This window comes from Balaenoptera musculus, chromosome 17 (assembly GCF_009873245.2).
Source record: "Balaenoptera musculus isolate JJ_BM4_2016_0621 chromosome 17, mBalMus1.pri.v3, whole genome shotgun sequence".
In the NCBI taxonomy this organism is placed as follows: Eukaryota; Metazoa; Chordata; class Mammalia; order Artiodactyla; family Balaenopteridae; genus Balaenoptera; species Balaenoptera musculus.
The window spans coordinates 68,786,582-68,800,754 of record NC_045801.1 but is presented as its reverse complement, the minus strand read 5'-3'; the positions used below and the strand labels follow the sequence as shown (position 1 = coordinate 68,800,754).

The window sequence follows — 14,173 nt, the reverse complement described above, 5'->3', positions numbered from 1 at the left end:
TAAATGAAACCATCTAAGCAAAGTAATTAGAGCAGTGCCTGGCACATAATAAATGCGATGTAAGTGATACTGTTCTAATTTTCCATAGACTCCTCAGGCAGGCGCCTGGGAACATCTCTTTTTCATCTAAGCCATCATCTAGACTGAATGCCATCTCTAGGTCTGGAATCTACTTCTATCCCCTTTGGGAAAATTAGGATGGTGCTTATCGTATTCCAGATTATGTTGACAAGGCAAAGCAAATGTAAATGTGACATGACTGCAACACAACGAGGTCAGCCCAATGCCTAGAGTACTACAATCTCCAGTTCACTTCCCCAATTGTCTCAAAGTCACAACAATTTCCCACATTTTTATCCTTCTTTTAACTCACAATTCCTATTCTCTGTAGAACCAATTTCAGCGATTTATCTGGCTATGGTTTTCTCTCTTCTCTGGCCCTGCTCAGTGTAAAGCTCTACATCTGTTAGCTACCCTCTGAACAAATGCAATCTGCCCCTCCGTCCATTCTTCACACTTAGCCAGGAATGCATCATCCTGGTGTCTTAAACCACAGCTCGCACATCCAAATTCCATTTGTCAATACCATCTGCATAGCCAGCCACCTCCCTCCAACACCTTCCCCTATCATGCAAAGGCAGAAATGATGAATAATGATCATAGCGACCATTTGCCAAATATCTGCTATGTGCCAGGGAGTGTGTTTAGGGCTTTCCACTGATCTCTAATCCTGGTACCATAGGCACTATTGTTAGCACCCACCGGCTTTCGTGTGAAGTGCCTCCCAGAAACCCAGAGACAGGAGAGACCAATACATAATAGATCAGAAATATGCTGTCACCTCAAATACCCAGAAAGTGAAGAGTCTTGCATTAATTGATCAAAACCAGATGGAATGTGTCAAATTATCTAAAGAAAGACTGTGTCACAAAAACTCTAGAAAAAAGAAGTCAGTCATTAGTTGGTGGACCTAAGAATCATTCTCAACTCCTGCTCCCTTATCACTTTCCACTACACAGGATGGAAAAGCCAAACACTTGCCTTCCCAGCCTGCTTTGCAACTGGAGGGGTGGGGAGCAGGCATGTAAGGGGGCCATGCAGTGGGGTCATACAACACAATTCTGGCCAGTAAGAAATAAGTGGGAGTCTTCTGGGGATGACACAGCAGTTTTTGCTCTCATAATAAAAGCGACAGGTAAGGATGACGCCGCCCCTGCCTTCACCTCTTACTGCCTTGAATGAGAGACGTAATGGTTGCAGCCAGAAAAGACATGACATTTAGATTCAGACAGATCTGCACTCAAATCTGTTTCCCCACTTACTGGAGGTGTGGCATTGGGTAAATTCCTTAATATGCCTCATTTGTAAAATGGGTTTAATAATACCTGTAGATGTTCCAGTGATAAGGGAATGATGCACCACAATGGTCAGATGTTCAGTCCTCAGCTGGTACATACAGTTTCCAAGTGGCAGCTCCATGGGATTGCCAATTATCATCAGAAGGCACTCTCCACTGTTGCTGTTCTCTGGGTGCTTCATCCTTTGCTGATTTCCTTGGCCCTGTCCAAGTCTCTGAAAAAATCCATTCATTAAACTCTCTCTAAGTGACCATTTCAGTGTGCCATCTATTTCCTGCTACAGTCCCAACTGACGCAATCACTGATCGAGTATGCTTGTTGTGGAGACTTCACTCCAACAAAGAGTAGCCAGCCCAACCAGGTCTCAGAGGCCCCTTTGATCTAAAGGCCCCCGAGCCAAGCCTTCCTTCCCTTCAAGTCTGCTGTTGACCCCTAAGTTACCAAGAAAGGATCCTGGCCCTGGCCTCCCTGCTGGAACATCATGTACCTGCCTCAGGGACACACACACACACACACACACACACACACACACACAAACATACACACACAGACATCCCACCCCAACCAAAGAAGAAGAAATAGCATCTAGGCAGGGTCAATAGCTGGATTAAATTTTCAGAGGAATAAAGAAAAAGCAGGAAGGACTAAAACACTTTAAATTCCATCTAGTTTCATGCTATATCCCTAAAGCCTACTACAATGCAGTGGGTGAGCTCAAGAAATGAATGTGCCTCTTCCCACATCCCCACCCCAGGCCCAGGAGAAGGAAAAGCAGGGGTGACAGGGCAAAGCCTCCCTTATAACTCTGCTGGAGAGAGAAGAAGGCCAGCAATTATTAGGTAATCTCAGTAGTCTGGAACTACTTTCCTGTTACATATCATGCACACACCCTCCATTAATTTTGATCACGTTATCAAAATCTTCAGTTCCCTTGTTTCCATTTGGCATTACTTCTCTTATTTTATCCTGGATTCCTTCAAGAATCCTGACACACTGAGGTGTTGAGAAGCAACTTCCCTTAAGCTTGGTGGCCAACTTCCATTCATCATTGAATATAAAAATTAACACAGCAAAGTCCCAGTTCCTGCTGAATCGTGCCCTCTGTCTCCACACTTTCGGTACCCTTGGGCTCCCAAGAGAGCTTTTGCTTCTGGCTCCCCTTGCTAAGTGGCTTGTTGGGCTGCCTGGGCATTCTGGGCTTCTGGGTGTAGGCACCCCAGCACCACCTACACCATTCTATCCCTACTCCTGTTATCTTGGGACAAGCCTTTGCTGCTGCCAGGACAGTCACTTGCTATTGCCAGCAATTCATCAGCAATCAGCAGCAATTAGCAGCAGCCTGAGTTAACACACATTAGAAACCACTCAGCAAACTCAGAAAGGAAAACCTCTGAGAATTTTAGAGAATGGCTGACCTCTTCCCATCCTCCAGCTGCAGTGAGAAGCCTTACACCCATCTCTCCAGAACTCTAAAGAGGCTGCCAATGTACACTAGATCTTGTAAACCTAGGAGAGGCTATACCTTCTTTGGGGTCTGCAACATATCTTTCCGGAGCTCCCACCTTGAAATATGGTTTGGCTAGATGGCAAGCAACTAGCTTCATGCTGTCCTGTGATGAAGGCTCAGAAGTCATTCACCTTGAGCTCCTTCCATCAGCAAAGTGGCACCAAGGGATGAATCTTAACATCTTCATTATTCCATCTAAGCCACCAGTTGGCGGTGCACACCAGCCAATGCCCAGATGTCAAAGTCTTAAAAGACAAGACACAGCCATCAGTATGGAACTGCTGGTCTCTCTTGGAGAAAACCACTCAGCAATCTATCTACATATCATTAAACAAACATTTACTGAGCCTCTCCTATGTTCCAGGCACAGTGCAGGCACTGGTATTCAGAGCTGAGGAGTTCACAGCCTGGAAAGATAGAGAGAGATCTAGGTAGACAGTTACCATACAGTGTGATAAACTGTGGTAGCAAGAGGCATCGGGTGCTGGGGAAGCCTATAAGAGGACACAAGAAAGCCTTCCTGAGAAGTTGGTGCTCGAACAGAGCCTTAAAGAACAAATAGGACTTAGCAGGGCAAAGACAGCAGAGGGCACATCACACACAGATGCTCTGATCCTGGGGCATCTGGGGAGCTGCACTGGTAGGTCAGGGGATGGGATGGGCACAACGTGGCAAGAGATGAGACTGAAGGAGGAGGGTCAGTGGAGGCAAAACTTAAGAGTTTCTTGATGAATTCCAAGGTTCTTTCAACCACTATCTCTATTTTCTAAAAATAGAGCCATGAAGGAATGGAATTTTAGAAACAGAAGAGAACTTGGACATAACTAATGTCACCAAGTAAGCTAAGGCCCAGGAAGGTCAAATTAGGATTGGAGGCAGCACATGGAGATGATGGGATGCCAGTAGATCACATAAGACTTTACAGTCCACCAAGCTCTTTCATCATCACATATCGAGAACAGAGGGAAACGCAAACAAGTCAAAAGACCTAATCTATAAGCATGCCTCAACCACTGCCTGGCCTTGGGTCTTCAGTGAATCCTTTTATGGCTCTGGATCTGACGTTCACATCTACAGGAGGAAGAGGCGGGATCACTAGTGCTCTTTCCAGTTCTGACATTCCTCGTTTCTAGAATCTGATACTATAGAGCCTCTACTGTCAAGTTGGGAAAAGGTAACTTCTCCTATGAAGACCTACGGTTGTAATTTTCTGAAGGTTTTCAGGGTGGCTCTAACTCATATTTCTAATCATAATCCATTTCCCATTTAAATCAACTGGTCATGATTAATCTAGCATCACCCTTATTGAAACTGTCTGCAATTAAACCTCCACACGAGGTGCCTCTGTAATCTCTAGAAAGCCCTCTGACCCCAAAGAAGTCATTGTCTCACTCCAAACTGACACTCTTTCATGATATGCACGAAAGGCCCCAAAGGATAGCTTGCTTTCTTTTTTAGTTTAAATTTGGGCACTGAAAATCTACAGGGACATTTCATAATAAAGAAATGAATGTATCACACCTTCTGCCTTCCTTGTCATTTATTATTAAAGACATTTGCAGGACAGCAGGCTCACATTACTTTGGATCCATCCAGGCCTGCTGGTAATTCTCATTATGAGGTGAGGAGCACAGCCCGAGAGGCCCTTCATTTATCACGAGCGGAACAACGTGGATGTCACCGCAAGGACTGAAGACGCGGGAGGGACCGACTCAGCCCAAGCCAAAGGATTCCTCAGCAGCGGTGACCATGCTTCATGCAAACAACCTGAGAAACAAGAGAAAAGAAAAAACACAAAATGTAAACTTGCTAACTTTTCAACAGTGGAGGTTTTTTTTTGTTTTTTTTTTAAATCAGGGTTATGTGCTTCTAGGCACTGTGCTCTAGTGTAGGATCCGAACATGAAAAAACTCAGCCCTGCCCTCAAGGAGCTTACAATCAAACAGGGGAGATGGAAAAGTGAAAATAGAAGTTGCAAGAGACAGGTACCACGAAACCGGAAGTTGAGTTCAGAGAGGAGAGAAATCCCAGCACCCTGGGTGGGCAGTGACACCTGCAACAAACAGGGCAGGGGCAGGACTTAGGCAGGAAGTGGGTGTGCAGCATCCGCTTCCCAGGTCGCCGGGGGCCACCTCCCTCTCACCCTGCACTCTCCTTCACTCAATTATTTCCCTCATAGTTCTCATACACCCTGAATTTTCTTCCTTCCTTCTTCCCTTCATTCTCTTGTTGACAGTGTGTCTCCCCCACTAGAAGGCAAGCATCATGAGAGCAGGACTTTGCCTTGTTCTCTTCAGTGCCCAGAACAGTGCCTGGCATGGAATTGGTGCTCAGTCAATGTGTGAAGGCAGGAAGGCAAGGCAGGCATGCAGGAAATGAGGGAAGAAGGGAGGGAGAGAGGGGGGCAGGGAGGGAAGAAACCATCCACAGAAATGGATTCATGTCCCTACTCATCTTTGCCTTGCATCCTATTGAGATTTTAAAGACTGCTGTGGATTACTTCCACCGAGAGATCTGCCCTGATGCCCTCAGCTCACCTAATTCTTAACCTGGTCCTAAATTCTTCTACAGTCTGGCTACTCCCCACCACACATCCCACAAAACTGCATGATCACTTGCACATGCTGTTCCCTGCGCCAGGAAGATCATCCCTTTGTTACACCTTCATGTGCCAGATAAACACCCGCTCATTCTTCACAACTAAAGGTGGCAATTTAGTGATATATAACAAAATGTTAAATACGCACCCCTTTTGACCCATCAATCCACTTTTGTAAATGGACCCTTGGGTTTTCTCACACAGGGCAAATGTCACCTCTTCTGCGAACTTCTCTCTGAACTCTGAAGCAGGCCCCTGGCTCCCCTGTGACCCAGTAGCACACAGAGCACCCCTTTCATATACCACGTATCCTGCACTGTATAACTGTCATTTCCAAGTTGTTCTCCTGATACTGAACCTGAGCTCTTTACGAAACTTAACATTCTTGTGAGTAGACAGACAAAAATGTAAGTAAGAGAGCAAATAAATGCATAAACACATACTTTCAGATAAGGGCTGAAAATAAAAAGGATAATTCAATCTCCAAGGAAAGAATGAGAATCTCCTTTTTCTAACTTATTGTGCACTTACTGTGTGTGTATTATGATTGTCATGTTTTAAAATGCAAATTCTCCTCTAAGGGTCTGTACTGTGTATGCATTTTGATATTCTATGGGATGTTGCAGGCATCTGGGTCCTGTCTGCCCAAGTATGCTGTAAGATTATAACAGCAGAAACCATATCCTGTACATCTTTTGCCTGCCCCATGTCACCTAACATAGCAGGATTTCATTACCCCCTGGTTGATTAGTCATAAAAGTAACTTAAAGCACAGGTGCTACTGATGAGTCTGAAGCATCACCTTTGAATTAAATGTTCAAACACATGGAGACAGATGAACCCCAAAGTGGAATGTTCACCTAACAGAGATCTGTGCCTGGCCCCTGACCAGTTCAGATTAAAAAAAACAAAAACAAAAAAACCCTCTAAGCCTATAGATCAGTATAATTCTAACAGGTAACCTGAATTTATTGTCTTTAAAGTGAATTTGTGACTTATGAGAATCTTTATTTTGAAAGAGTATAGAAACTCATAGGAAGCGAATCATGCGCAGCCTCTAATTTCTATACCCTCTACTTTCTGTTTTATAGCAGCCTCATAAGAGAATAATTGCTATCATTAGAAGTATGCTTGTAAAAGAAAACAATAATGCTTATTTAGAAATTCCTTCAGAATGCCAGGGAATGTTGCAGGAAATCGATATTACTAAATGAGTAAGATTTGGGGTATCTTTTGCAGTAACAAATCTAAAATACCTATTTAAGAGAAAAATTACTTTCTCAGTCTTAACCTATAATATTCATACAAAAACATGCAGTAATTGTTCTTATAATTATTTTCCTGTTTGGCTTTTCTCTTTTGGTTTTCTAATGGGCAAACAATGTAGTCAATGAAGAAAAAGGAAATTCTTTTTAGAACAAATAGGAGGGTAAAGAGAGGCTCTATATTGTTTGTACATTTAAGATGGGAACATTTCCTACATGAGGAAGAGAGTAGATGTGAGCTAGTTTTCAATGGAAAAACATCACAGTGACTGAAATGTTTACTTTTTATTGTTGTTACGCACACCAAACTCCACAGGGTTCTTTTGTTGTTTAAAAATGAGGTTATCAAAATTGTTACGATGATAATTTTCTCCAAATTGAACTATAGATTCAACACAATGACAATTATGATCCCATAAGAATTTTTAGTGAAAATTGACAAGCTTATTCTAAAACATATATGAAAATGCCAAGGACTTAGGAGATCCAAGACCTTCTTGAAGAAGGAGGAGGAGTGGGAGGAGAAGGAGGGGAAGGGGGAGGGGGAGGAGGAAGAGAAAGAGAATCATACATGTAGTTAATAAAAATGAATAGGCATTAGGAGTTTGGGATTAACATACACACACTACTGTATAGCACAGGGAACTATACTCAATATTTTGTAATAACCTCTAAGGGAAAATAATCTGAAAAAGAATATATATATATCTCTGAATCACTTTGCTGTACACCTGAAACTAACACAACATTGTAAATCAACTATACTTCAATTTTAAAAAAATGAATAGGCAAGTCACAGATTGGGAAAAATCATCACCATATATATTATTATCATATCACCATATATATATTATTACTACCAGATGGGCAAAATTTTTTAATCTGTTTAAAAAACATTTAAAAATTAATAAATATTTTCAAGAATGTGGCTCATTGGAAACTCTTATACATTGCTGACAGAAGTATAAATTTCCAACGACAGTTGAGTCTCATTTGTTGCTGTAGTTATATTCTATAAACTTGCCACAAACATTGAATTAGCAAATATTGAACCACTGCTCCTAGGAAAAATAAAGGGTTAGTTCCCTGCTAGTAGTCTCTAGTTACAATATTTTTGTCAACCAATCAACACATAACCTGGTTTTATGTGTATTTCTATTCAAAGACACCTTATTTAACATATACTGTTGATTCATTAGTATTGAACTCACAGCCAACAGTACTGTAACTCATACCTAAAGGAAACATCCAACACACATCTCTGTAAGGCACATCCTGCAGACAGTTCCTACTATGTGACTCTGCCCTTTTGGTCATAGCTGATTGGATCATTTGTGGACACCTGACTGAAGCTGGGCCAATCAGAATCTACCCTTCAAGAATTTAAACTGAGAGCCATAGTGCAGAAGCATTGGCAGCTGTAATATTAATGGACAATTCTCAAGTGAAGGTTGAGCTGTAGAGGTTCCCAGAACTGCCCTGCTTAGCCCCCCTTCCTGAATACTAGTTTTTCAGGTTTTCCTAGAATTCCATGAGGTTTCTTCTCCAGAATCTATGTTCCACAAGTTGTAACTAAGACACAGTCATTTATTCATTCAACAAAATTTTCAAGCATTTACTACACACCAGGCACATAGTTGGAAACTTAGAGGGTGGACCCAGATGTCAAAACAACTAACTACACAAATAAGTATATAGTTACTGGCTGTGAAAAGTGCCACAGCTTAAAAGCATGGGTGCTCTTAGGGAATTACTTTTGTCACAAATGAGATAATGTATGTAAAGCACTTAGCACAAGGCTTGGCTCCTAATAGGCTCTCGGTATACTATATTCTTTGGCCAAATTCTCTCTAAATAATTGTTCTGGCATAATGTCTTCCTGGGTGAGGCTGGCCCATATCCTGCCAAACTGTTCTAATTGGCTGCTAGTTTACTCCTTGCCTTTACTTTCTGATGCCAAAGTATAAGTCCCAAAATATCACTTTGATTATACTGCCTGGTTGTATCCCATGCCAAAGAGTTTGGACTCTTTCCTGTAAGCCAGCTGTGAGGTCTCAGATGGGAGAAATGTAGGTAAGCAGGATTCTTGGTCACCTGTCTCCCTACTCCAAAGAAAATAAAAATGCTGCTACTACAGAGGGAAAAAGGGAAGGACTGGGTGTCAAGCAGGCCACTGCTGTGCTCGTTATTTCTACTGAGTTGATTAAGTTATCCAGTTGTCCAAATAAGTATTGACCAAGAGGGAGGTGAGGAGGGAAGGAGAGAGCAGCTCTGAGGTAGGCCCTTCCTCCTTCGGCACTGGAGAGAGGGCTTTGACTGCTCAGAACAAACTGCTACAGGGATGGTCAGTTCAATAGAAAAAGTTCAGCCACCTGCTCTGCCTTCCGCCCCAGAGCCCCAGTGGATATCTGGGTGCCAGAGACATTCTCTTTGAGGGGTCCCACCAGGTGCTACTCTGCCATCTCTTCTCTCCTCCTCCTTCTCCTTCTTTGCTTTATTCTCCCATTCTAAAGCATTTTGTGGCATTTAATATGGCTACACAAGATAACAGTCAAATGTAGGAGGACATAGCTTGTTTACAATAGGACTTACAGCTTCAGGAAATAGGGTTTATTCCTGGAAAGGATAATTAAGACATAAGAGCTTTATTTTATGAATCATACCATCCTGTGTGGAAACAAAGTGTACCTTATGAAAAAATCATTACTGTTCATAAAACCAAAGCCAAATCTGCTCCTAAAGGAGTAGTGAGTTTGATGGAATGCACTCCTCTCTCCAGGGAAATGCTATGATACCCATTAAATGGCAACTTTGAAATGACCTGAGACTTAGAAAAATTGCTTATAAACTAGCACTTAAATGTAAACTCCTTGACTGTCAGGTTTTCTTCTCCCTTCAATTCTTAAATATAAGTTAAAAGAGATCCTCAGAGAAAGTTCAGCAGATAGGGCAGAATGAAAGCAACGTTTTCTACCTCCACAGTGGCTTCTGTCAACGCAATCACTTCAATAGGAGTTGGGCTCCTCTCGCCCTGAGTCCAGGAATTTCTGCTTTCCTCCTTACCACGAAGCGGGATTCTGGCAGGGACAGAGGCCACCTGTCCATGGGATTAGTGGGTTTGGATCCCAGCTACCTGGCCTGCCTCCCTCCCATCATTGACCCTTAAATTCTAGCATCGCTTTCTCAGGAGGACAAATGGAAAGGAACTAATTTAGAGATTCTCAAAGATGTTTTCTGGGGATGATAGTTTCAAAAGCCATTGTACAAAAGCTCTGGGGGCCTGAGAGAATAAAGTAGAAGCACTTTAGAAAGGATGAATGCTATTCAGAACAGGCTTTAGAATAAACCCATATCTTTAAAACTGAGGGCAAGAACCACTCACTTAACAAACACTTACTGAGCCAGGAACTTCACTTGGAGCTAAGTATTCAAAGATTAATATCAGGTAGTATTTGCCCTTAAGGAACTCAGAGTCTAATAGAAAGACAACCACTTTAAATACTTTCAGGAACAATACACATTTATGCAATATTGAAAAGTATATTTGCTGTTTTGATGCCCAGCATCCATTCCCCCTTCTGATATCAGCACCCAATTTTGCCTCCCTCATTGGATGCAATCTGGGTGGAATAACTCAGTCATCGTATTCTGCCCAAGACCCAAACTAAGTCAACTGGACACCAACCACTGAGAATTATATAAAGGTGCCATAGAAATACAGGGAAGGATTCATAACTCTGCCAGGAAAGATCAGGGAGGACCTCTTGAAGTAAGTGATGGTAGGTTTGAGTCATGATAGCCAATTAAGAGTTAGAGGAACAGGGTCAAAAATAAAGACATTCTAGGAGCATTATATGTAAAAGAAAAGAGACATAGCAAACAAAAAACACACAAAAAAGAACAGCACATTTGGAGACCAGACAGGAGCCAGGTATGACTGGAGTAGAGGTGGAACAGGCATGTAAATATTATTCTGATAAAAAGTTTGAAAACAATATTGGTGTTCAGGCCTCACCCCACACCTACTGAGTCAGAATCTTTGGGACTGGGACCAGGCATTGGCCTTATATAAAAGTTCCCCAGATAATTCTCATTGTAGTTGGAAAACCAACACTCCAGGAAATAGAAGGCAAACACCTTGCCTGCATAGCAAACCCTTCACGGTCAGGTCCCAGACTTCACTTTCTATTTATTTTTCCATTTCTTGTCCCTCTGACTTTTTTGTGCCAAAAATACTAAACTTCTTGCAGATCTTCAAACATACCATGCCTCCTTGACCATTTTACATGGGCTCATCCTTCCAGCAGGGTTACCTTCTTCCTGGCTGGACATCTGAAAAGTTGTCATTCTTCATGGCCCAGCTGGAGGTCTACCTTCCCCAGAGAGCATCCTCTGACTCCATGGCAGGTAGAGGACTTTGTTGCCCCACATTTCCCAGCACCTTCTCCCTCTGGTCCAGTGGAGTGACCATCTTACTGTTTTACAACAGTTTTCTTTTTTTTTTCTAACATCTTTATTGGAGTATAATTGCTTTACAATGGTGTGTTAGTTTCTGCTTTATAACAAAGTGAATCAGCTATACATATACATATATCCCCATATCTCCTCCCTGTTGCATCTCTCTCCCACCCTCCCTATCCCATCCCTCTAGGTGGACACAAAGCACTGAGCTGATCTCCCTGTGCTATGCAGCTGCTTCCCACTAGCTATCTATTTTACATTTGGTAGTGTATATATGTCCATGCTACTCTCTCAGTTCGTCCCAGCTTACCCTTCCCCTTCCCCATGTCCTCAAGTCCATTCTCTACGTCTGCGTCTTTATTCCTGTCCTGCCCCTAGGTTCTTCAGAACCATTTTTTTGTTTTGTTTTTTTTAATATTCCATATGTATGTGTTAGCATACGGTATTTGTTTTTCTCTTTCTGACTTACTTCACCCTATATGACAGACTCTAGGTCCATCCACCTCACTACAAATAACTCAATTTCATTTCTTCTTACAGCTGAGTAATATTCCATTGTATATATATGGCACATCTTCTTTATCCATTCATCTGTCAATGGACATTTAGGTTGCTTCCATGTCCGGGCTATTGTAAACAGAGCTGCAATGAACATTGTGGTACATGACTATTTTTGAATTATGGTTTTCTCAGGGTATATGCCCAGTAGTGGGATTGCTGGGTCATATGGTAGTTCTATTTTTCATTTTTTAAGGAACCTCCATACTGTTCTCCATAGTGGCTGTATCAATTTACATTGTCACCAGCAGTGCAAGAGAGTTCCCTTTTCTCCACACCCTCTCCAGCATTTATTGTTTCTAGATTTTCTGATGATGGCCATTCTGACAGGTGTGAGGTGATACCTCATTGTAGTTTTGATTTGGATTTCTCTAATGATTACTGACGTTGAGCATCCTTTCATGAGTTTGTTGGCAATCTGTATATCTTCTTTGGAGAAATGTCTATTTAGGTCCTCTGCCCATTTTTGGATTGGGTTGGTTGTTTTTTGATATTGAGCTGCATGAGCTGCTTGTAAATTTTGGAGATTAATCCTTTGTCAGTTGCTTCATTTGCAAATATTTTCTCCCATTCTGAGGGTTGGCTTTTCGTCTTATTTATGGTTTCCTTTTCTGTGCAAAAGATTTTAAATTTTATTAGGTCCCGTTTGTTTATTTTTGTTTTTATTTCCATTTCTCTAGGAGGTGGGTCAAAAAGGATCTTGCTGTGATGTATGTCATAGAGTGTATTGCCTAAGTTTTCCTCTAAGAGTTTTATAGTGTCTGGCCTTACATTTAGGTCTTTCATCCATTTTAAGTTCCTTTTTGTGTATGGTGTTAGGGAGTGTTCTAATTTCATCTTTTACATGTAGCTGTCCAGTTTTCCAAGCACCACTTATTGAAGAGGCTGTCTTTTCTCCACTGTATATGCTTGCCTCCTTTATCAAAGATAAGGTGACCATATGTGTGTGGGGTTATCTCTGGGCTTTCCATCCTGTTCCATTGATTCCATTGATCTCTATTTCTGTTTTTGTGCCAGTACCATACTGTCTTGATTACTGTAGCTTTGTAGTATAGTCTGAAGTCAGGGAGCATGATTCCTCCAGCTCCATTTTTCTTTCTCAAGATTGCTTTGGCTATTCAGGGTCTTTTGTGTTTCCATACAAATTAGGAAATTTTTTGTACTAGTTCTGTGAAAAAATGCCAGTGGTAGTTTGATAGGGATTGCACTGAATCTGTAGATTGCTTTGGGTAGTATAGTCATTTTCACAATGTTGATTCTTCCAATTCAAGAACATGGTACATCTCTCCATCTGTGTGTATCATCTTTAATTTCTTCATCAGTGTCTTAGCATTTTCTGCATACAGGTCTTTTGTCTCCTTAGATAGGTTTATTCCTAGGTATTTTATTCTTTTTGTTGCAGTGGTAAATGGGAGTGTTTCCTTAATTTCTCTTTCAGATTTTTCATCATTAGTGTATAGGAATGCAAGAGATTTCTGTGCATTAATTTTATATCCTGCTACTTTACCAGATTCACTGATTAGCTCTAGTAGTTTTCTGGTAGCATCTTTGGGATTCTCTATGTATAGTATCATGTCGTCTGCAAACAGTGATGGTTTTAAGTCTTCTTTTCCAATTTGGATTCCTTTTATTTCTTTTTCTTCTCTGATTGCTGTGGCTAAAACTTCCAAAACTATGTTGGATAATAGTGGTGAGAGTGGGCAACCTTGTCTTGTTCCTGATCTTAGAGGAAATTATTTCAGTTTTTCACCATTGAGAACAATGTTGGCTGTGGGTTTGTCATATATGGCCTTTATTATGTTGAGGTAAGTTCCCTCTATGCCTACTTTCTGGAGAGTTTTTATCATAAATGGGTGTTGAATTTTGTCAAAAGCTTTTTCTGCATCTATTGAGATGATCATATGGTTTTTATCCTTCAATTTATTAATATGGTCTATCACATTGATTAATTTGTGTATATTGAAGAATCCTTGCATTCCTGGGAAACCTCACTTGATCATGGTGTATGATGCTTTTAATGTGCTGTTGGATTCTGTTTGCTAGTATTTTGCTGAGGATTTTTGCATCTGTGTTCATCAGTGATATTGGTCTGTAGTTTTCTTTTTTTGTAACATCTTTGTCTGGTTTTGGTATCAGGGTGATGGTGGCCTTGTAGAATGAGTTTGGGAGTGTTCCTATTTTGGAAGAGTTTGAGAAGGATAGGTGTTAGCTCTTCTCTAAGTGTTTGATAGAATTCGCCTGGGAATCCATCTGGTCCTGGGCTTTTGTTTGTTGGAAGATTTTTAATCACAGTCTCAATTTCAGTGCTTGTGATTCATCTGTTTATATTTTCTATTTCTTCCTGGTTCAGTCTCAGGAGGTTGTGTTTTTCTAAGAATTTGTCCATTTCTTCCAGGTTGTCCATTTTATTAGCATATAGTTGCTT

The 14,173-nt window shown here is 41.3% G+C and overlaps 1 long non-coding RNA gene across 1 annotated transcript in view; it reads right to left on the bottom strand.

The window, feature by feature from the left end:
• Positions 1-4,411: 4,411 nt before the first annotated feature.
• The window catches only part of LOC118883812, a 92,715-nt gene continuing 82,953 nt past the window's right edge, over positions 4,412-14,173 (bottom strand). Inside the window, exon 3 of the long non-coding RNA XR_005017094.1 lies at positions 4,412-4,632. This is a non-coding gene — a long non-coding RNA (uncharacterized LOC118883812). The remainder of the gene's footprint in view (positions 4,633-14,173) is intronic.